General features: G+C 34.2%; 2 protein-coding genes across 6 annotated transcripts in view; one reads left to right on the forward strand and one right to left on the reverse strand.

The window, feature by feature from the left end:
• Positions 1-23046, reverse strand: part of SUPT3H (SPT3 homolog, SAGA and STAGA complex component) — a 446906-nt gene that overhangs the window by 413280 nt on the left and 10580 nt on the right. The window lies entirely within an intron of this gene.
• The window catches only part of LOC113631174 (runt-related transcription factor 2-like), a 45163-nt gene that overhangs the window by 16002 nt on the left and 6115 nt on the right, over positions 1-23046 (forward strand). The gene's annotated exons all lie outside the window — the stretch shown is intronic.

Genomic DNA, 23046 nt, shown 5'->3' on the forward strand with positions numbered 1-23046 from the left:
CAAACAAACTGATTTATGCTAACAAAAGGGCTGTATATTAAAATGTTCCTCATGACCAGTATCTACTTTCTCAGCACATGAATATCTAATAGAAAGGAAACAAACTTAAAAATACAAAGTATGATAGCCAGCCAGGATATCAGAAAGTCAAAATGAAAGATTAATTATAGTCACAGGACATAGTCTTAATAAATTATTCCTTTTGATTTCTTTACATGGTTTAGTTTTCTTGTTTTTTTCCAAGCTTCCCACCTCATCCCAACTTTTTTAGTATGATAGGATTTTTAAAGGACTAAGCTGCAAGTCAGAGAATTAAGATCTAGTTACAGAGTTACGATGATATAAGACAAAACAGTTTTTCTGAGCTTCAGTTTCATCGCTTACCAGTACTGAACTATATAAAACTCTCTATGGCTTTTCCAAATTCTCTGTCTCTGCCATACTTATTACATTCAGGATAGAAGATTATTTCTAATCGTACTTCCTGGCTAGCAGAAGGCCATCCACAGCAGATATCATGGTAGAAGGCATTTTTTCCCACTGAGACCCTGCATAACCACAATCCTTCTCAATTCTGGTCTTCAGGGAGCCACTAATAAACAATAGGAATTTGCAGAAGTTTTTTACCATTACATGCCTGAGGGTTTATCTTTCCATTTAAAATTCAGTTTCTTCTTCCTGACTTTCATCTAACCATGCTCATTTCTACTGAATCCTGACATCAATCTTTTATTCTGAGTTTTTGCTTCTGCAGCCCTAGATGCATGCTTTAAGGAGGCATTAGCAGGGCAGTGATTAGAAGCAGAAAGGTAATGAAAAAGATAGACAGAAGGAAGAACTTCATTCTAGAGCCCTTTTACTTTCCTGCATGGCTTTTAGAAAAATAACCACCTCCTCATGCCTTAGTTTCCCCATCTGTGAAATAGGAGGAAAAATCCACCCGCCTGCCCTGTCTTGCATGGATGTTTTGAGATTTAAATGAGATAAAATATGTCAAAGCTCAAAAAAACATCTCACGTATATCATATGAAGTCATTACAATTTAGTACTGTTAAAAAAAAAAAAAAGTTCAAACTTGAATATGCCAAAAAAAATGCTTGTGCCTTTAAATGGCAATAGGGGATATGGGCTGGCCAGTTTTTTACCAAAGAATAAAACTTTAAAATTTTCAGCAAACCAAGTAGTTTTGAAGACTAAACTTTGTGATACAGTATTCATTACAAATTATCTCAGAGTTACTCTGTCTATACATTCCTCTAGCTCAGTGGGTCTCCTCTGAGACCCACTTTTATATAATGTAACCCATCAATAAAATATACATGTAATGACCACCACTGTACATTTGTTTATAAATTTTATATATATATATATATTACCTTTCTAACACATTATTTACCTTATAAATTATTCATGAAAACAGAAAATTTAAGGCATGAAAAAATATATAAATATAAGTATTAATATTTTTTCCCTGAACTCTACTTTGACACCACTGCTATAAGCCAGTGGTTTCAAACTTTTTTAAGCTATGGAACGCTCTGTTCCAACACCAAATTTTAAAATGCAAACCAAATCTATAAAACAAATACAGAGCTGCTCTGATTAAAGTGGGAATAAGGGAACCAGAACCTGGAGGTCTGTGATGAAACACTTACGGTTCCAGAAAGCACAATTTGAAACAACTAATCTTGAGATCAGACTTTCCATTAACCTCTTTAAAAATAAATAAATGTGGATGGATCTAGAGACTGTCATACAGAGTGAAGTAAGTCAGAAAGAGAAAAACAAATATATATTAATGCATATATGTGGAACCTAGAAAAATGGTACAGGTGAACCAGTTTGCAGGGTAGAAATTGAGACACAGATGTAGAGAACGAACAAACATATGGACACCAAGGTGGGGAAGCGGCGAGGGGGGGTGTCTGGGGGGGGGGATGATGAATTGGGAGATTGGGATTGACACGTATACACTGATGTGTGTAAAATGTATAACTAATAAGAACCTGCTGTATAAAAAAATAAAGTTCAAAAATTCAAAAAAAAGTACAAAAAATAAAGAAATGTGCTTTTACTCAATAGTGCTGTTTCCTTAGCTGCAAGTCAAAGATGTTATAAGAATCAGCTGAATACTCAGGACTATATTTACTGCCGATACACAGTTAAGGATACTGTTGACTATATAATAAAGTGTCCCTCTGCAGGCTTCCAGGGAAGAAAATTTTCTCAGGCCTCAGTACCAATAAATGTTAAACTCCTAATAACTATGTGTTATATCATGGACTGTGAATCTAGTTTCTTTTGAGACAGTATAGTATACAATGTTATCTTTCCTATTTTCTAGGAAGCTTAACAGTAAAACTTTTGTCCCAACTAGGCAATCAGAGAGGGACTTTATTATATGCATCTCAGTGCATTTTTACCACTTGTATTAATTTTGCATCTCCACTCCTTTTAGGTTTAATCTTGATTCTCATTTTTTCTATCCTATTCTATTATAAACAATTATGACAAACTCCTCAAATCTTTTTGGAATCAGTTAAGATACAAACGATAAAACTCAACACTCAAACCTGCCACTTGGCACCATCAGCTTCCCATTCCTCCAGGAGGGAAACCTCGGAATTATCTGTGGTAACTAATGCACTAATTCCATCAGCCCCCAATACCTAACAATCTAGCCTCTGCTTTATCACTTATAATCATTTCCTATTCTTCATTCCCACTGCCATTACCATTCACCTCGACTATTATAGTACAACAGGTCTTCCCACAGCCAATCCATTTTACATGCTGCTTACAATCAATCTTTCTTAATCATTATCACCACATATCACACCTTTATCTTTTCAAACACCTATTAAAGGTTTCCCACTAGAAAAGACTACACTCCTTAGTCTGGCATTCAAAGCTTGCCATATTCTGATACCAATCAACAGTTTTGTCCATTTTTCCTACAATCAAGTTTCTCTCTGGACACATTAAACTTTCTGTCGCATATGCCTCATCTCTATCTCTGGGTCTTGGATCATGCTGTTCCCATTACTTGCAGTGTTCCCTACCTACCCTCACTGCCACACTACCTCCAGATTTCTACAATGCCAAATATTAGCCATCCTTGAAGACAGAGCTCAAATGGCATTATTTTAACAAGCTTTCAAACTCCAAATTGAAAATCCCCTTAATCTACCTCTGTATTCCGAAACCAGTATATCTAATTTTTCACATATTCATCTCCTATCATTCTCTATCTGTGTATAAGACTATTTATCTCTCTACTTACACATATATGTAAACATATACAATTCTCCTAGACCAGTGACTCTGAAGCCTTTTTTGTTTTTTAGCTGTAAAATCCATTTTTCACATAAGATGCAATGAGAAAGCCCAGTAAGGAAGATGGACTTTTAAAGGAGCTTTTCTGGTTGCAAGGGAGAAGGGCTGAGAACACAGCTAGAACTTCACGCCCTCTGCAGACATCTTCACAAAGCACAGAGATACAGCACACCAAACCACACCGTCTGTGAAGACAAGCAGTATACTCACTTTATTCACCTATCTCCCATGTAGGAAGGCAATACTGTGTAAAATCAGATAGTCCTGGAGTCAAATCATAGCTCTGCTGCTTATAAACTGTGTTCTCTACGCAAACCCCTAATCTCTCTGAACCTAAATCCTCATCTGTAAAATGGAAATGGTAAAATCTATCTCATGTGATGACCACATGAGATAAGACACATAAAAGTCATACTTCATACCTAAGACATGCATCAGTACAAAAGAATTCCCATTCCCTTTTTCCTCCCCGTACTTTCTTTCCACATCATGTAGTCAAATGCCTAGCATATGATAGGAATTAAATAATCATTTCTTGAATAAATTAATAAGTGGATGAACAGCTGAATGAACAGTTGTCTAAACAAAACATAAAAAGACTTAGAAAAGGGATTTGATAACAAGTACAGAAAAAAGACATGGTAGAGAAATACTATATTAGAAAAAAGGAAAATACCTTACACAGAACTTTTATGGTTAGAAAAGAAAAAAGTGGTACTTTATATATTTAAAAACTGGAGACTTTTCAGTAAAAGTTTACTACCAAAGAAAGAAGCTAACATGAAAGAATTATTTACACACATCATTTTAAGGCTTATGTGTGAATAATACGATTATCTGGCTAATATCTAAATTCAATTTACATCCAACAGCTTAAAGATAAGAGTTAAACTAAATTAAACTATAGTGAACGATCAGCATGCTTTTTTAAATGAATTTTATTTCACTGATTTATGTATGACTGTTATGGAATGGTGTTCTGATTTTTTTTAAATGTGTTTCCTTGTTTCTCAAGTTACAAATATAAAGTTCTGCAATTGTATTTAAAATCTTTTGGAGGTAGATGTACACAAAAGAAATACCTCAACACAAATCACTATGACATATAATGAACCCAAAAGGAATAGGCATATATCACTAAAGACAAGATGTTAAGTTTGATAAAACAAAATCTGACCTTTAATATTTTTGAAAATTAGTTAATAAACATAAAATGTGGCAAGGCTTACAGTCCACAGATTTTTAAACTCTTCTGGCATCCTTGGGGGTCTGTCTACAAAAGCAAAGGAGTATATACATGCTAGAGACAAAAAAAAAAAAAGGCAAATAAACATGATCCCATTGGACTGTAGTTTAAATAGAGGGCTGAAATCTAAATGATTTTTCTGTATTCCCAAAACAAACACACAAAACTTCATGCAATGGATAAAAATCAATAAAAGAAAAGTAACAGCATAAAAAAATTAGTGACATTATTAGCACAATACTCTTGAATGGTAAACTACAAGTCAAGATTATATCTCATTCTTAAAGTTATTTATACTTCTTTAAAAATGAGAAAAACAGCTCAGAAACTAGATTACAAATATCTCTTTTAAAAACTTCACTCCATCAGAGCAACAAGGTTAAAGAATGATTTACCAAATTTGACTCCCAAAGATGACTATGACAGAATGCTTTTAATCTGACTTCATGAAATATGTGAAATCCCTTCCCCTTCTCACTAACTACATGAAGGCTAAAGTCAATACATTATGAAATGAAACTATTACAAAATTACTAGCATTCCAAAAACAGATGTATATCTCATGTGAACATTGTAGGTCTATTTATCAGTAAATAATTTTGTATACAAGGTATGATTACAATTTTTTAAAAATAATGAATGCCTAAATACTGAAATAATCAAACATAACAAAATGTCAAAATGATTATCTCTGAATGATGAAAATTATTTCCTTCTTTTTTCTTCTAGAGATTTCAAAATCTCTCAAAAGTGTTACCTTTACAATGAGAAAAAGTTAACGTTACAGAAATATAAATACATATGTATGTATAGATGTGTATATCTGAATATGTATGTTTGTAAATGGCCTACTCTAGCCTAATTTATAGAAACAGCAGGGCCCTGGTGTAAAAATGAGAAAAAGTAAAATATGAAGTTAACTCATATAATTTGATAATTTAGAAAATATTCTCAAATCTCCCTAATGTAACATGGCAGTTAAAAGTTTGGATGTAGAGTCAGGAAGACCTAATGAAATCCCAGCTCCACCACTTAATAGCTGGGTAACTTTGGAAAAGTTATTTAACTTCTTTAACCTTCAGTTTCTTCATCTAAAATTTGGGAATAATATTATCCAACTAACAGGGCTAGTAAATGAAATCATGGAAAGATGTTAGTGCATAATGCCTATTTAGTGATGGTAGTAGTATTTCCTCTTCCTGTAACTCTTTGTGGCGCCAAGCTGCCGCTTAAATGAACTTCCTTAGAGAGGCTTTCCCTAAATTAAGTTCCTATATTCCACTATTTCATAGTGGCCTGTACATTTCCTTTAATAATCATCAGAATTTATAATTATTTATTTATACAAATGCATCCACAGTGCATAGCATACCATACATACTTAGTAAATTATAAATTAATTAATTTATGAAGAAAGATGTTTCAATTTGTAATCTTCCCACTGATATCATTAAAATTTTGATTCTATATAATCAGTGGGATCTTGATTATAAATGTTATTGACTGTGATATGAATGGGTTATCTAAATTTGAGTTCAGTACTTCTGGGGGCAACTGCATGAGGGAAAGAAAAGAACATCCCATCCCTGGTACTTCAGTCTACCTCTACGTAATTAGTCACAATGACAGAATCACAGTAACTACATTTTGTCCTTTGATCTTCCATTAATGAGTCTACTAAAAATGAAGGTTAAAAAAAATTTCAAGTTTCTTTGTTGGCTTTTAGCTTACCCACTGAGTTTTCTTTTAATCACCACCTGCTAGAACTGTGATTAAATCAGCTATTTACTGATAAGTCAGGGAGCGCTGCTAGATAACATTAGTGTGCTGGCTCTCAAAGTGTGGTCCCTGGACCATCAATACCAGAATCAACTGAGAATTTACTAGAAATGCAAATTATTGGGCTCACCCTAGATTTACTGAATCAAGAGCCTGGAGGTGAAGTCCAGCAGTCTTAGGGTTTAGCAAGGCTCTGGGGTGATTCTAATGCACATTGAAGTTTGAGAACCATCACATTAGTGGATTTAGTCTTTGTAAGCAATAGGCTGTTTCATCGGTTTTCATCAATTTGCCAGGCTTTATAGTTCATCATTAAACTTCTAATATTGGAGTATAATCTCTAAAATACTCTAAAATCAGAAATAGGACATGTGTCAGAAACATAAGACAGACAACCAAAGAATGACTGTTTAATACACTGTTCTATCCAGATATGCTGTGTAGTCAATTCATGATGTCTGTTTTCTTTTATTATAAATTAACTCCCTCTACATCTCCTCCTAAAAAGGTCCTTGCTTCAGAACCACTAACTTCGAGTAAAGCTAGAAGGTGACAAAAAATACAAACACTGTTTTCAAAGGTTTTGTAAGTCACAGGAAAGAGAAAATGATCTAAGCCAAAAATGTAATTAAAAGTGTTACCACTACATGTAAAGATATACACAATTAAGTCAAAGATTCAAGTGGGTTCTAGATTAATCTTTAGAGATATAAAAGCGTTCTAGATTAATCTCTATTTCAGAGATATAACTCATTAATAAATGATAGTAAACTTCCACAACAAGATTGCAAACGTGGCTTAATGATAGGAAACTTATTAACATAATATAACACATCAGTAGGTCAAGTGTGAAAAAAGCAATCATCTCAAAGATATCCTTTTTGGCATTTGATAAAACTCAACTCCCCTTCATTTTCTTTTTTAAATCCAGAAATATAAAACTACTTCCTCAAAGTGATTTAAACCACTGTAAACCAAAAGTCAACATCATGCTTACTAGTGAATACGAAAAACATTTCCATTAAAATCAGGAATAAAAAGATCCATTATCCTCACTCCTAGTTATTAATGTTCTGTAAGTTCTGACTTAAAAGAGAAGCATTATTTGTGGACAATACAATTCTCTACCTAGAAAGCTCAGAAGAATCCACTAAAAAATTAAGCTGATTAAATTTTTAAAATTTAATTTTTTATAGTAGTATTACCACTATATGTAAACATATACAGACTTAAGTCACAGCTTCAAATGCATAAGACTGTAAACTGCAAAAATACAGCTTTAATACAAAAACAACAGAACTTCTGAGAAAAGAGAAATAATAATGGTATTTCTAACAGAACTAGAATGTAAACTTCATGAGATCTGGGGGGGGGGGGGGGGGTTGTTGTTTTATTCACTGGTATATTGCCTAGCAAACAGTAGGCACTCAACAGGCATTTGTTGAATGAATAAATGAAAAGCACTAGCATTTAATAATCCTTTATGTCAAATGTGGTCTGCCTACAAGTGACAGTCTCAGACTGTCTATTACAAGTCCACAATGAGTTAAAGAGTTTGCACCAGAATGTGCATCACTGTGCACATCATTTAATTCCTCTTGTAACACAGGAAAACTATCTCAACGAAGGAAGCAGAGGACTTTTACAATCCGGCTCAAGCTACTTATCTCATAAGACAATGAGAAATAGTTCACATACTGGCTACACTGGGTGGCACCTCTTTAGACTAAATGTTGGGAGTTGAAATGAGAGGGAAAAACAAAAAGAAACTAACTTCAAACCAAAGAATAATTTGTAAAAATAACGTCTGGCTGCTGAAATGTGGTCATAATTAGGTCACTGTGTCTTTTAAAGGAAGCTTATGAAACATGAAAGCAACAAAAAATTTAAGGATAAATTCTTTTTGTCAACCGAATGGCAGGTTCTAATCAGGAAATTCAGACATCCCAGTAGCGTCTAAATGAATGAAGTCTTTATACTTTCAGAGCAGATTATAATAGATAATCACAGGAATTAAGGCACGTAAAGAAGTTATGCTCTAAGTTAACATAAACACTTCAAGTATATACTTCATTCGTTACTTTAAAGTGGGTCCAATACCGTAGTGTCATCTCAAATGTAAAAGTAAAACAAAGAACTGAGCCAGTGCTGGCGGTTTAAAAAATGAGGAACAAGTGAGGAATAGTCAAATTAACACTAATTTATAGCAGACAGGCTCTGCGAAAGTAAACTGGGCTGATATTCAGAAAACCAGGTATACAGCCCTTGAACCCAAAACTAACCCAAAACGCATTCTAGGGCAAATCACCTCATCTCACTGTTCTTCAGTTTCCTCGGGAGTTAATAAAAAGACTCTCAGATTTTCTATTCAGTCAAAGTAACTGATACTACCCGGATTCCTCTGTTTCTGAATAAAGGCAGATAGGTGGTCCTACAAAAATATGCTGAGGTTCAATTCTATCTATAACCCTGTAAAGTCAAACTAATTAAAAGGTATAGACATTTATATAGAGATCTACAATGAACACCTTTCTATTTTCTATATAAATGATTTACACAATCTGATTCAATCCACATAAGAAATCTGAGAGATGTATATGTTTATCTGAATTTTACAAATAGAATTCCCAGCAATATAAAAAAGAGAACTAATGGCACTCACTCAGATTTGTATGACTGCACAAGACCATCCTTCCTTCTACAAACCAGCCATGACATATAGCTACAATTTTCTAAGGAAGCAGTAGAGGTTTCAAATAAATCAAAGACAGTCAAAATACAGAATGTTAAGGACTTCCCTGGTGGCGCAGTGGTTAAAAATACGCCTGCCAATGCAGGGGACACGGGTTTGAGCCCTGGTCCAGGAAGATCCCACATGCCGCGGAGCAACTAAGCCCGTGTGCCACAACTACTGAGCCCGTATGCCACAACTACTGCAGCCCGCGCTCCTAGAGCCCGTGCTCCACAACAAGAGAAGCCAATGCGATGAGAAGCCCGCGCACCGCAACAAAGAGTAGCCCCTGCTCGCCGCAAGCAGAGAAAGCCTGCGCGCAGCAACGAAGACCCAATGCAGCCAAAAATAAATAAATAAATAAATTTTAAAAAGAAAGAAAGCAAAATAGATAGGTGATGAGTGACATAAAAATGTTCTAACCTCTTTTCAGCTTTAGCAACTCCCATGGAAATTATCCTCCTAAATTATACTATCCCATTCTGAACACAACTTCCTATTCATTCTATTAAATTCAACACCTACTAGGTACCTAACAGGTACCATGTAGTGTAAAACAGGAAAATTAAAACAAGCTCTGTACTCATGAAGCTTACAGTGGGGAACAGAAATACACAAGTAAATAGATCCCTGGAATACAGTAAAATAAGGACTTTTATAAGAGTATACTACAAGGTGCCACGGCACACAGAAAGGAATTAACAAGACTGGACAGGCCAAGGACGTCTTCTTGGAAGATGAAACATCCAAGCTGATGTTTTCCATTTTGTTGTATTTTCTATACCTCCAGTTCTCTTAATTAATCTTCTATTTTACTTAATTTCATATTTCACTGAACCCTCCAAACCCTTCTCCTTCTCCCATTTATCTACAAATTGGTCAAATCCTTCATACCTTTCTATTCCATCCCTCCCCACCAGCCTAGGCTCAGTGATCAGAGACTCAAACATCTAGAATTTCAATATTCTTCTGTTACATCTGCCCTTCAAATCCCTAAATCAACCCAATCATCTTTCTTTTCCAGTCCTATGCCCAGCAGTTGATCACAGCTATAGAAAATTATACAACCTTGCTGTTAGAGCCCTTTTATAAGCTTTGCAGAGCCCTTGACAAATTAGGTAACACTAAGCATATTCCTAATTAGCTTTCTCTCCCTAACTCCACTGTTGCCATTACAAACCTTCACCACTCTCAAGCTTCCCTACCTCCCATCCTTGCCAACCCCAGCCAGTGGCCTTGCCTGCTTCTTCAAAACAGTATGAATGATAATTATGCATAGCTGAAAATATTACTTCAGACTATTTTTTGTGGGTAAAAAAAAAAAATTTGTGTGTACTGAACTAACCCAGAAACCTAACATGCTTAACATGGTTTCATTGTGAAAACAGATTCAGTCCCAGACAAAGGACTTAAAAATAAACTCTGACCTGCTACCTGACAATTTCAGCTACTAAAAATACAGCCAAAAACCAAAAGTAATAAGTAAACTCAACTCTCAAAATTGATATTAAGTTTATGCACCAAAGATCAAGTAACTTTTCTCAGAAGAGAAAGTGTATCAGGCTTTCCTAGAGTATGACTTCTTATTTTAGATACAAATCTAATAAATTTAATTTCTAGTCTATAGTAGGCTGGAAGCAGCATGCAAAAGGTGGGGGAGGTGAAACACTGCCAGAGCATGGCACAAGAACAGCAAAAAAATTAGCAGATGCAAACGAGAGAGAAAACATAAAACTCTACCAAAAAATTTTATAAATTCAAAGAGCATAGCAAAGTAGGACTATTTATCATAGAAACAAACTACACTTTATGGCTCTATGGTACCCTAGGGCATCACTATAGTACAAGTAGATTGCAACACCTGATATTTACAATCAAATTTCAGTTAAAAAAAGATTAAACTGTACCTGGTATTCCATTTATACATAGTCATAAATGTGCTATAATAAACTTACTATAGAAATATTTTCATTAAAATGGTCAAAATAAGATCCATTTCATCACTTAGATTAACTCATGTATTTATAAAATAAATATATTGAATGTTTATTCTCTATGATATATATGGCATGGATGCCCTTGTATTTAATTCTATTAGTCAGAATACAGATTTACATCCCTATAAAAAAATTAAGCTAGTCTTTTGCTACTAGTCACGCTCTCCATTCAAAAATAAGACAATAACTGCACGATTTAAAAACTGAGGAGATAGTTTGGCTGATTTTTACATACTGCAGGCACAGCACAATTCTACATTCAAGCAAGAAAAACAAATACTAAAGAAAACTGAGAAGTTCTTCAGCATCTCTAATCACACACTAGTTAACCAAGTCACTCATTAGTCAGTTTCTATCCAGTGTTGTTTCAAATAAACTTTCTAAAAGTAAAATTATTTTATTAATCAACTTTAAAAGTAAAATGAATCACATAGACAAATGTCTGAAATTTGAGTATACAGCAGAAAGCATAAAAAGAAAAGAAAAATGAAACTGCTTAAAATTTGCACTTAGAATTTGCTTTGGAACTTGATAAAATGATTCCTTAAAATTCATCTGGAAGAATAAAAATAGGAAAAGAGACAAGAAATATTTTAAAAAGAAAAGTTATGCAGGTGACCCTGAACTGTAATACCAAATATTAAAACATATTAAGAAGCTATAATAACTAAAGTAATGTAGTACTGGCAAAGGAATAGACAATTCAGTGGACAAAGCAGAAAACTCAAAAATAATAATTTATTATCTGATAAAGGTAGCATTTCAATTCTGAGAGAAAAGGGAGGTTTATATAATTTGTGGTGGTGAGACCACTGGCAAACCAACTTAAAGTAAAATTGTTTTAACTTAGAACCCTCCCTGGCACAATACAACAAAATAATGGATTAAATATTAAACTGTAGAAACTAAAAGCCTGAAATATAAGAAGTACATGATGATTTGTACAAAAGTTGAGGGTAGGACTTTCTGTCAAAGTGGAAGTAATAAAGTACAAGGCTGATTTAACTACGTTAAAAATGAAAACAAACATATTAAAAAAGAAATAAACCTTAAGGAAACCAAATGATGAAGGGTATGGGGGACTGTGGGGAGACTGCCATATATGATCGATAAAGGCTCAGTGCCTTTAATATATTAAAAGCCCTTAATAAACAATGGGAAAAAAACAAGAACTCAGTAAAATTGTGCTAAGAATATGAACATATACCCACAAATGAAGAAACATAAATGGCCAAAATATTTTCAAACTCATTAGTCAAAGGAAAGCTGTAATGTAAAATAGTTAGAGAAAAGCACAATATTTCTACTGTTTAAATGTCAGAGAGAGGTGGAGGGGGGTACTCTCATAACTATTGATAGAAATGTAAAAAATCCAACTTTCTTGGAGGAAAAATTAGGAAGTTACTATCAAAAAAGCTTTTAGACTCTTAGACTTCAGTAATTCACATGCACACACAGCCAAAATATAAGCATCTCTTGGTAAAAGATTACAGATAGCTTTTATTTTCTTCTTTTTGCTTATCTGTGTGAGAACCTTATTACCTCTTCTGACTTAAGTAACTCATTTAGAAGTTGCCTCAGTTTCCTTGAAAAATAAAGGTCTCCCTTCTTTATTTAGGCTCCAGAGTTCATCAAACAGTAACTCATCTACAAAACGCTAGAAAAAGTTGATGCTAAAATGGCACTTGATAAAATATCTATTCCTGATAAAGTCTTTAAAAAACTAGTCACTCATATTCTTGGGTGTAGAGAAATACTGTTTGATTTCACTTATACAAGGTACTTAGAATAGTCAAATTCATAGAGTCAGAAAGTACACTGGTAGATGCCAGGGGCCAGGGATGGGGGGCATGGGGGGAATGGGGAGCTAGTGTTTAAAGGGGACAAAGTTTCAGTTTAGGAAGGTGAAAAATTTGGGAGATGGATGATGTTGAGTGCTGCACAACAATGTGGATGTACTTAGTGCCACTGAACTATACAGTTAAATATGCTTTAAATAGTATGTTTTATATTATGTGACTTCTACCAATATTAAAAAACATAAAAAAAGAGTGAACCCCCCCAAAAAATGCTAGAAAAACTTTAAATACATCCTCCCTCCCTTCCTCCTTCCCTCCCCCTCCCTCACATGTTGCTATGCAGAGATCTCCTGGTGCATTATTTTTTTACACCAAACATAAAAGAATGTCTACAGAATGGCACTCCATGTGTAAAAAGGAAAAAATAAGTGTATATTCATTATGTGCTTATAATGAAAGTCAGCAAGAATACCCAAGGAAGAATAAAAGTTGTTACTTAAAGGGAAGAAATCAGGCAACAGGAATAGGAAAACTTTTTACTGTATAACAATTCTTAAATTACTACCAATTAAAAACTAAATTAAAACAATTCTTTCATGATAATACATATTTTAAATATCTATGAATTAAAAGATTATATATAAATTTATTTATATATAAATAATACATATCATATACATGTCACATTACTCAATATTACCAAGGCATACATACACTATTGGTAGGATTATAATCCATTAAAGCCTTTATGGAAGGTCACCAAAAACCTTAAAGGAGGGACTTCCCTGGTGGTCCAGTGGTTAAAACTCCGCCTTCCCAGGCAGGGGACTTGGGTTCGATCCCTGGTCGGGGAACTAAGATCCAAAATCCAGAGGGGCAACTAAGCCCGCGAGCAGCTGCGGAGGATCCCACATGCCGCAACAAAGATCCCACGTGCCAGGACTAAGACCCAACGCAGCCAAAAATAAAATAAATAAATAAATATTTTTTTAAAAAAGAAACTTAAAGGAATTATTCCTAATGAAATATCCAGTCACATGCTCAAAGATATAGATACAGAGGAAGAGAAAGGGGGGCGCGGAGAGGAGGGCAGGAAGGAAAGAGAAGGGGAAGGGAAGGGAGAAGAGAGATCTATACCTGTAAGTAAAGGAAGTTCATTACAATCTTATCTACAAAACTGAAAAATCAGAAATAACCTAATGTATCAATATTTAACAAGACTGCTTAAAGACATCATAATGGAATACAAACTACTGCAGCTACAAAGACAATGCCATATATTTATCAACATGGAAAGGGCCTATGATATTATATAATAAGTAAAAACCCAAGTTACACAACAGCAGCTATAATATGGGATCTTGGCATTTATTTTTTATGTGCATTAGAAAGGAAGTGGAAAGATAAATAGCAAAGCATTAACAGTGCTTTAATTCAGCGGAGTTTTAAGTGCTCTTTATTATCTTTCTGTAATTTCTTTTCAGAAAATAACATGAACTGCTTCTAAAATATAAAAAAATACTTCATTTTGAAAAAAATATTGATATAATAATTCCCCTACCCATAAAATTTGCATGGTTTGTGATTTTTTTTTTTTTTTTTAGAGGGGACAGGTATTTTGTTCTTTTGTGTTTTTTTTAGCTGCATTGGGTCTTTGCTGCACGCGGGCTTTCTCCAGCTGCGGCGAGCAGGGGCTTCTCTTCGTTGCAGTGCGCAGGCTTCTCACTGTGGTGGCTTCTCTCGTTGTGGAGCACGGGCTCTAGGTGCGGGCTTCAGTACTTGTGACACACGGGCTCAGTACTTGTGGCGCATGTGCTTAGTTGCTCCGCAGCATGTGGGATCTTCCCAGACCAGGGCTCGAACCCAGGTCCCCTGCATTGGCAGGCAGATTCTTAACCACTGTGCCACCACGGAAGCCTGGTATTTTGTTCTTAACATTATGAAATCCACCAATACAAAAGTGAACCAAATCTTCTGGCTCCAAATCTACAATCCTTTCCACTGTACCATGTTATCTTAATCACTCACTTATATGTGGTATTGCTGTCCTTAATTTATCCTTTAAAATATTTATATTTTATTACAAATTCCAGATAAGTGAAGTTTTATTGTATACTTAAAACAAATGTTATCTCTGCTCACATCCTTCTAAAGGATTAGAGACATAAAGGATGCTGATAATCCCAAATTCTAGGTTGGAAGAGGCAAAATTAAAAAATACAAACAGTATTTGACTTAGAAATGGGTTGTACTCCAAGTTCGACTGTTTGGAAGTAATTCCACACAAAAAGAATGTTATTTTTGTTGTAGAAATAAGTATTAATTGACTGCCAGGCCAGCCCAAAAAGTTTAACCCACAACTGGCAGAAACATATTACTAGTATATTGTTATCCCTATTAAATACACATTACCAACCCACGTAATCTAGGAATAGGTAGAAAGCCACAAAAGGTTAGTAACACTCAAAAACTGGTCATAACCTGGTTCTTTCAAGACAGAGAAACAGGAAGAAAACAGTTATTCAAAGATAACAGGTTAAGGATTATTTCTCACTACTCTTCCCCAGAACCGGGGTTTGTGACTCTATTCTGTCCTGGGAAAAAATGTTATGCCAGTTAGAAAACCTAATGACTACAGTATTTTTTAAAAGGCATATGGTGTTTTACTTGAGATTGTTTAAATGTCTGTGCAGAGATGTCAAAAAAAAAGAAAAAATTGCAAAAGGTGACATACTCATACCAATATATACTTTTGTGATGTATTTTAAATATGCTAAAAATATGCACACACATATTCATATGACATATTAAAACACACCACAGAATAAGTCAATTCCCATTTCTTTGGAGGTAATATAAAACTGCACATGTCTCACATGTAGAGAGAATCAGAACTGTGCCTCTGTAAACTTAAAAACAGTCATGGATCCTGACTCAACAGAGTCAAGATCAAAAAGATCCATTCCTCTATATTAAGAATCTACTATTCTTTTATAAAATCACACCTTTTTAATTTTAAGAGTTTACATTCTGTTTCAACAGAATTTATTGTAAGGAGGAAAGCACATAATCATAGATAATGAATTTTAATTTCCTACCCAAAATTACTAACCACTTTCTGATATATTTTCAGTACTGAAGAATCCATTTTTATCGAGTAACTTTTTCAAAGATTAATTTTGACCTATATACATTTAAAAATAAGTTTTCAAAATCTCAGCATATTAAAAACAATGAATTGACAAAATGCTACATAACATACTGGTAGCTAACTTATAGCTACCAGTAAATTCTGCAAATGTAGCTACATGAAAACGAGTGCCCAAAACTTACAACGCTGGTACATACTCAGTTACACAACTGGCATGATAATCAAGTGCAATACAATATACCCAGAGCTATAGTCACAGGATTTTCAGAAGGACTAAGTATAAATATATTAAGTAAATTCACAAAAGAACATTTTTAAGAAACACACTTCAATATTATCCAGACTGCCTACAAAATGGAACACGAATGTAATCTTAAACCTCCCAATCAAATCTGATCTGCCAAAGTAACCAAAAATTAACAGCCCCAATCACTAAAGAACTGCGAGACAATGACAATCCAAAATAAGAGGAAGAAGTAAAAAGTAAATGGACGACAGTGTTAAGAGTAAATACAGAATAAAATCATGTAACATGTAAAATGTATTTTCCCAATTTCAATAAAAATGTAAGCGTACCAGAAAAGAAGTATTCTGTGTACTTTCCATATTTCTTCTGTGTTGTCCAATATGGTAGCCATTGCTACATGTAGCTATTTAAATTGATTAAAATAAAATGCAAAATTCAGTTGCTCAGTTACCTAGCTCATTTAATGTATTCAAAAGGTACATGTGGTTCATGGCTATCACACTGAAGAGCACAGAGATAGAAATTTCCATTACTACAGAAGGTTCTACCGGGCAGCATGCTGTAATAGACAAATCAATTTTTTCTCTGTAATTATAAAAATTCTTCCCATAAAACTGCAAACATTTCTCCCTGCACCTGAAACATTTTTATAACTTCCTAAGTCAGTATGTTGATGATTATAATTATTATTTTAAATACAATGATAAATGCTAACAGGACAGTGTCTACTATGTGCCAGGAACAATACTATGTGCTTTGACTCTATACCTCACTTCATCTTCATATAAACCCTATAAGGTAGATACAAGTCCACAATGCCTTATCTGAAACGTGTATTTCACAATTCGGAAGTTTTCAGATTTAGAAAGTTAATACTAGGAACTTCCCTGGTGGCGCAGTGATTAAGAATCCGCCTGCCAATGCAGGGGACATGGATTTGAGCCGTGGTCCGGGAAGATCCCACATGCTACAGAGCAGCTAAGCCCGTGTGCCACAACTACTGAGCCTGTGTGCCACAACTACTGTAGCCCGTGTGCCTAGAGCCTGTGCTCCACAGCAAGAGAAGCCACCCAATAAGAAGCCCACGCACTGCAGCAAAGAGTAGCCCCCATTCACCACAACTAGAGAAAGCCTGTGCAGAGCAACGAAGACCCAACGCAGCCATAGATAGAACTGGGAATACATTCTTTCACATAAATAAATAAATAAATAAATAAATTTATTTTTTTAAAAAAAAGAAAGTTAATACTACACAAAAACCATATGCTACATAACACCCTCAGCAGGGTCTAGGGAAGCAATCAGAAACAGAAGAATGTATGAACATTAACATCAAAGATAAGTGAAGTTAATAAATAACCACATATCAGTTAGGTCCTGGTTCTGCCATCAAACTAGTTCAGAACAGATATTCCCATTGACCAGTGTAATAACTTGCATTTATACAATACTAGAATTTTAGAATTACAAATCCATGAATTTTTACCTATTTTTCCCCAAATAACTAAGGATTTTCAACACAGAATTATTAAAATGACTCTCCCTGAATTTCAAGAATTCATTTCTAAGACTAAACAAAATGTTCTTTCCTCTTGTAATTACATATCCTAAAATAAAAGGCCTAGGTATTTTCTTTTCATGAAACAATTGATAGAGATATTTAATATAAATTCAAAATTGTATTTTGTCACATTTATAAAGTGATACATTCTTTCAATGCAAGCACTTAATTCAGTTGGATCTAGCAACTTAAACATTACCTTGTTTCATTTCTGAAAGGAAAAAAAGTATAAACAACCTTCAGTTACACAGTGCTTTTATGTTCTCAACTAACTTTTGCACATTTTCTCACTTTCAGGAAAGATTGTGACCAATTTTACAATTTGGAAATCTTCATTATTATTATACTTATAAACCAGTGCATATCTTAAAACATTCCAAATAGATACAGTTCACAAAAAGTACAAGGATAAGTTTATCCACATATTTTAATGTAATTTAAATGTCAGGAATTAAGATAATTATTTAATAGTGACAAAATATAAAAGTAGGATAGACATTTAAAATATTCAACAATATGGCTATGTTTATATCCAAAATTATGAACCATCACAAATATAAGCATCCAATAAGGAGTATATTAGTATTCAATTTCTATGAAATTATACTTTCTCTTGGTTACCGATATGGCCTTGCTTAAAAAGATTTGGTGGTTAGGAATAGGAAATTGAAATAAATGCTATGATAATATGAAAATAGCAACTTAATCCAATATTTATTATAAAAATTAGACCTCATCACAAATAACAGTAATTAACTGAACAATTATTCATCTTTCCCATTATTACCTCATTACACCACACTAGTCATACATAAGTTGGTAAAAGTTCATTTGTAAACTAAGTTTTATCAATCAAAATAAGTTTTATTGGTTGAAATGTAGTTTAGCGTAATTTGTCAAGAGCATGGACTCCGGAGTTAGGCTTCCTGGTTCAAATCAAGGTTTTACCATTTGCTGTAATGGCAATTTTTGGTGTTAGGAACCTCTGGGTCTCAGTTTCCCCATCTATAAAAGGGACTAACAGTATCCTCACAGGGCTGTGGGGGGAGTAAATGAAATGGTATGTGGAAGTACTCAGGAGAATGCCTGGTACACATAAGAGCATTCGCTATTATCAATGGCATTATTAAAGCATCTCCGAAACTATAATATATTAATGTTAGCACTTTTTACCATGAAGAATTTCTTTCCTCCAGTTTCCTGAAAACCTTAAATGCACCAGGGAAACTCAATGTTTGAAGGAACCCTGCGGCAGTTTAATAAACATCTATTACTAATTGATTCATTTATATATTAGGTCCCTTTAAAGTCAGATTAAGGTAAGGATAGAACTGGGAATACATTCTTTCACAGTACATAACTTCATAATGTTAAATAACAGCCAAATGATACCATTTCACATATACAACTATGTCCTACTCTAGTGTAGCAATGAATAAATGGTTGTTGCTATTTATCTCAAAAACTCCCAAGAGAAGTGAATCTTACTGAGAAAATTATTAGTTCAGTTATGGATATACTAAGTTTGAGGTGCTAACAGAATACTTAACGGACGTTCGGGAAGCAGTCAAAAGTACAGACCTAAAGTTAGGAAGCTTACACTCAGAAGTTCATCACTCCCTCCTCTGTATTACCATGGAATTTTTCACATCCTATTACATGACAATTTTTAGTCTCCACAACCATTCTCTACTGCTAAACTATCTTGAAGGCATTTAGGTCCTGCTATATAAGGGCTTAATAATGTTGATTTTTTTTTAAAAAAATGCAAAACTTGCAGAATAGTACAACTAAGAGAGTGAATTTTATTGTTTATAATAAACTCTGATTTAGAAATTTTTTTTTCAATCTGTGGATTTTAAATAAGGATGAAATTTTCATTTGGAAGTATTCTTATAAAATATAAGTAGCATACAAACAAAATCCTTTTTTTTTTTTTTTTTACATTTGGTCACATGAGAATTACTAAATGCTACCAAGCAGTGAAACCTGACATTATCACCAGGCCTATAAATCTGCAAAAGTACAATATAACGAGGCAAAGAAATTTATAAATGAGTAAAATAAGGAAAAGAAAGTCCAGTGAAGATTCCTTGAAGTGAGTTTAAATTAATTTAAATTCTTAAGAAGTCTGTCAAAATACCTGCAATGTAGATTGAAAAGATTTCACTTTCTAATTTACAGGCTACTTGAGTTCAATAACTTAAAAATGAAAGGCCTCTGGACCCTTCCAGCACATGTTATTCTAAGAGCTATGATAAGGAGCATGTAGCAAACGTGCTCAGTTACATGCACTAGGTAAGGGAAAGATGCTGTCATCCGCAACCCACCAGCAACTGTCTGACCACCAATCCTTTAGTTTAAAATTTGTAGAAGCGTTTCCTAGAGAATGCTGCAGTTGTAGTATTTGTCACCCAAACTTAAAATGTGGTCAGTCCCATCGAGGCTCTAATAGGAGAACAAACCGGCTGCCAGTTCTGTATTTAATAGCAGATCCTGACAATTCCATTTGTGCCTGACAACTAGATGCCTTTCAGTGAAGCCATTCCCTGGAAATGACACTACAATACTGTTACTTATTTAGCAGGCATGGAGCCAAGAAAAACCAGCTCATTAGTGGTGAATGAGTAGGGAAGACAGTAGCCAGAGGATTAAAAAACAGCAATATACCACACAAACAGGCTTAGAAGAACTGTGAAAATGCAGGAGAAAAAAAGTAGAGATCCACAGAATGAAATTCCTACAACACAAAATTAACAGAGACTTAAGTCTGCACTTTCTCATTTAAAATCACATAAGCAAGGATCAAATGCATATTGATTCTAATTTTACATAAAAGCCTGAAAACCTCATGCCAATAGAAAATATTGGTAAATAAAAAAAGGACTCCCCTAATCTTGGCCCTGTTTTCCTGTTCTATGAAGCAATTCATAAGAAGAAAAAATAACTTCAGACTATAAATGATGAATGTATAACTATTAGGAGTGGCCTCTCTTTGAGGCCTCTCTTTGAAATAGAAGGAAAATGTACATTTCTTCCAAAGCTGTGGCCAACAATAACTTTCGCATTCTGAATCTAGCTTAAGCACATTAGTTGGGAAGATGTTTGCAAAAGTATTTCATAAGAAAGTGCTGAATTTAGCTTTTATTTTATTTTTTTCTGTTTTCTTAAGTGGCCTGCAGTCTATCCAATGCGCTAAGTAGAACCTCTCCTAAGTATAAATGACAAAAGGAAATACAGCTTTCTTCTTACAGAGAACTGTTTCTACAGATCAGGGGTCATCAAACTTTCTGTAAAGGGCCATATAGTAAATATTTTCAGCTTTACAGGCCAATATGGTGTCAGTCACAAAAACTCAACTCTGCCATGTAGCATGAAAGCAGCAATAGATAACAGATAAATAATGAGTGTGACTGTGGTCCAATAAAATCTTATTTTCAGAAACAAGCAGCCAGTCTATGGCCACAGTTTGCTGACCTCTGCTATAAAGCATGTTTTTTTACCTACTAATAAATACGTTATTTTAATAAATAACACCAAATTTGAAAGATGATCTCTGGGGTTTGCTTTAAAATATTTCATTAAAAAAAAAGTGAAGAGCAGAGAGAAAGGTTAAAGAAGACTGGCAAGGGGCTTCCCTGGTGGCACAGTGGTTAAGAATCCGCCTGCCAATGCAGGGGACACAGGTTCGAGCCCTGGTCCAGGAAGATCCCACATGCCACAGAGCAACTAAGCCCATGCACCACAACTACTGAGCCTGCGCTCTAGAGCCCACAGGCCACAACTACTGAAGCCCGCTCACCACAACTACTGAAGCCTGTGCACCTAGAGCCTGTGCTCCCAACAAGAGAAGCCACCGCAATGAGAAGCCCACACATTGCTACGAAGAGTAGTCCCTGCTCGACGCAACTTGAGAAAGCCCGCGCGCAGCAACGAAGACCCAGCGCAGCCAAAAATAAAATAAAATAAAGTAAATAAATTAAAAAAAAAAAAAAGACTGGCAAAACACAATTAGCGTTAGTCTGATGATGGATGCATGGAGTTCATTATACTATTTACAATAATTTCATGAGTTTGAAATTTTCAAAATTAAAAGTTTTTAAAACTACAAGGTAGATCAATGAATTGGCTCTACAGGAAAATTAATTTCCTCACTTTACTACAAACATTCTAAAACATATCTAGTATTTTTAAACATAATCAACATAGTACAACATAAAAGTTTAACATAAAGCTACTAAACCATAGCTAAAAAATTTAAACGTACAAAAGTGTACACAAGCATAAACCCTTAACATTTTCCATAATTTAACAGACAGCCTCACCTCATACAACTCCTAAATTGACACATTTTATTAGTCTCATCTTAGCTAACAAAATGTGTTACCAATTTTTGGTTTTAGAATATCATTATTTTATAGGGTATATATCACTTAACATATCATAGGTTTATTATTTTTTCAAATAAATTAGTAAATAATTTTTATTTCTCAGTTTTAAACTCTAAGCAATAAATATGAATAGAAACAATTCACATAAACAAACGCTGTTTAAGGTCTTCGATAATTAAGAGTATAAAGGGATCCTGAGGCCAAAGTTTGAGAACCTGTGACCTGAACGTTTTTGATGCTGTTTAAAGTATGTTTACCAAGCAACCATTAGATACATGCTCAAACTCATTTTTCCTTTGAACAATAATCATCACAAAGTGGAGTTAATCCACTATGAAGGGTATCAATATACACCCATTTAAACCTTCAACAGAAATATTCTTTTAAAATTTCTGGGTATGTCATGAATAATGTATCCATAGGAAAAGAAGAGCTCTAATGTGTTGTCCCCCTTATGCAGAAAATTGTCTCCTGGACCAATAATAAAGAAAAACTAATATGCACCAGCAGACATTTCTAATAAATATGCTACCTCTCATCAATTCAAGATATGCAGTCTCACTCAATGAAAGAAGCCAGAAATCAAGCTGAAAAGAGCTTTAGCAAAGAAACGTTAATGACTATGCAATTTCTCAAAAACTAAAGAAATGTGTTTTTTAAATGTCCTAAGTTTTTTCTCAAGTTCTGAAACACAGTGATTTCAAATATTATCAAAACTGAAAACTACATTAGGCTCACAGAATTATTATGACTGACACTTGAGAAAAACTGAGAACTCTGTGAAAATATTTCCAACTATCCAAGAATA

The sequence above is a fragment of the Aethalodelphis obliquidens genome, unplaced genomic scaffold (assembly GCF_003676395.1).
Source record: "Aethalodelphis obliquidens isolate GAN/ISIS:26980383/991018 unplaced genomic scaffold, ASM367639v1 scaffold31, whole genome shotgun sequence".
Lineage (NCBI taxonomy): Eukaryota > Metazoa > Chordata > Mammalia > Artiodactyla > Delphinidae > Aethalodelphis > Aethalodelphis obliquidens.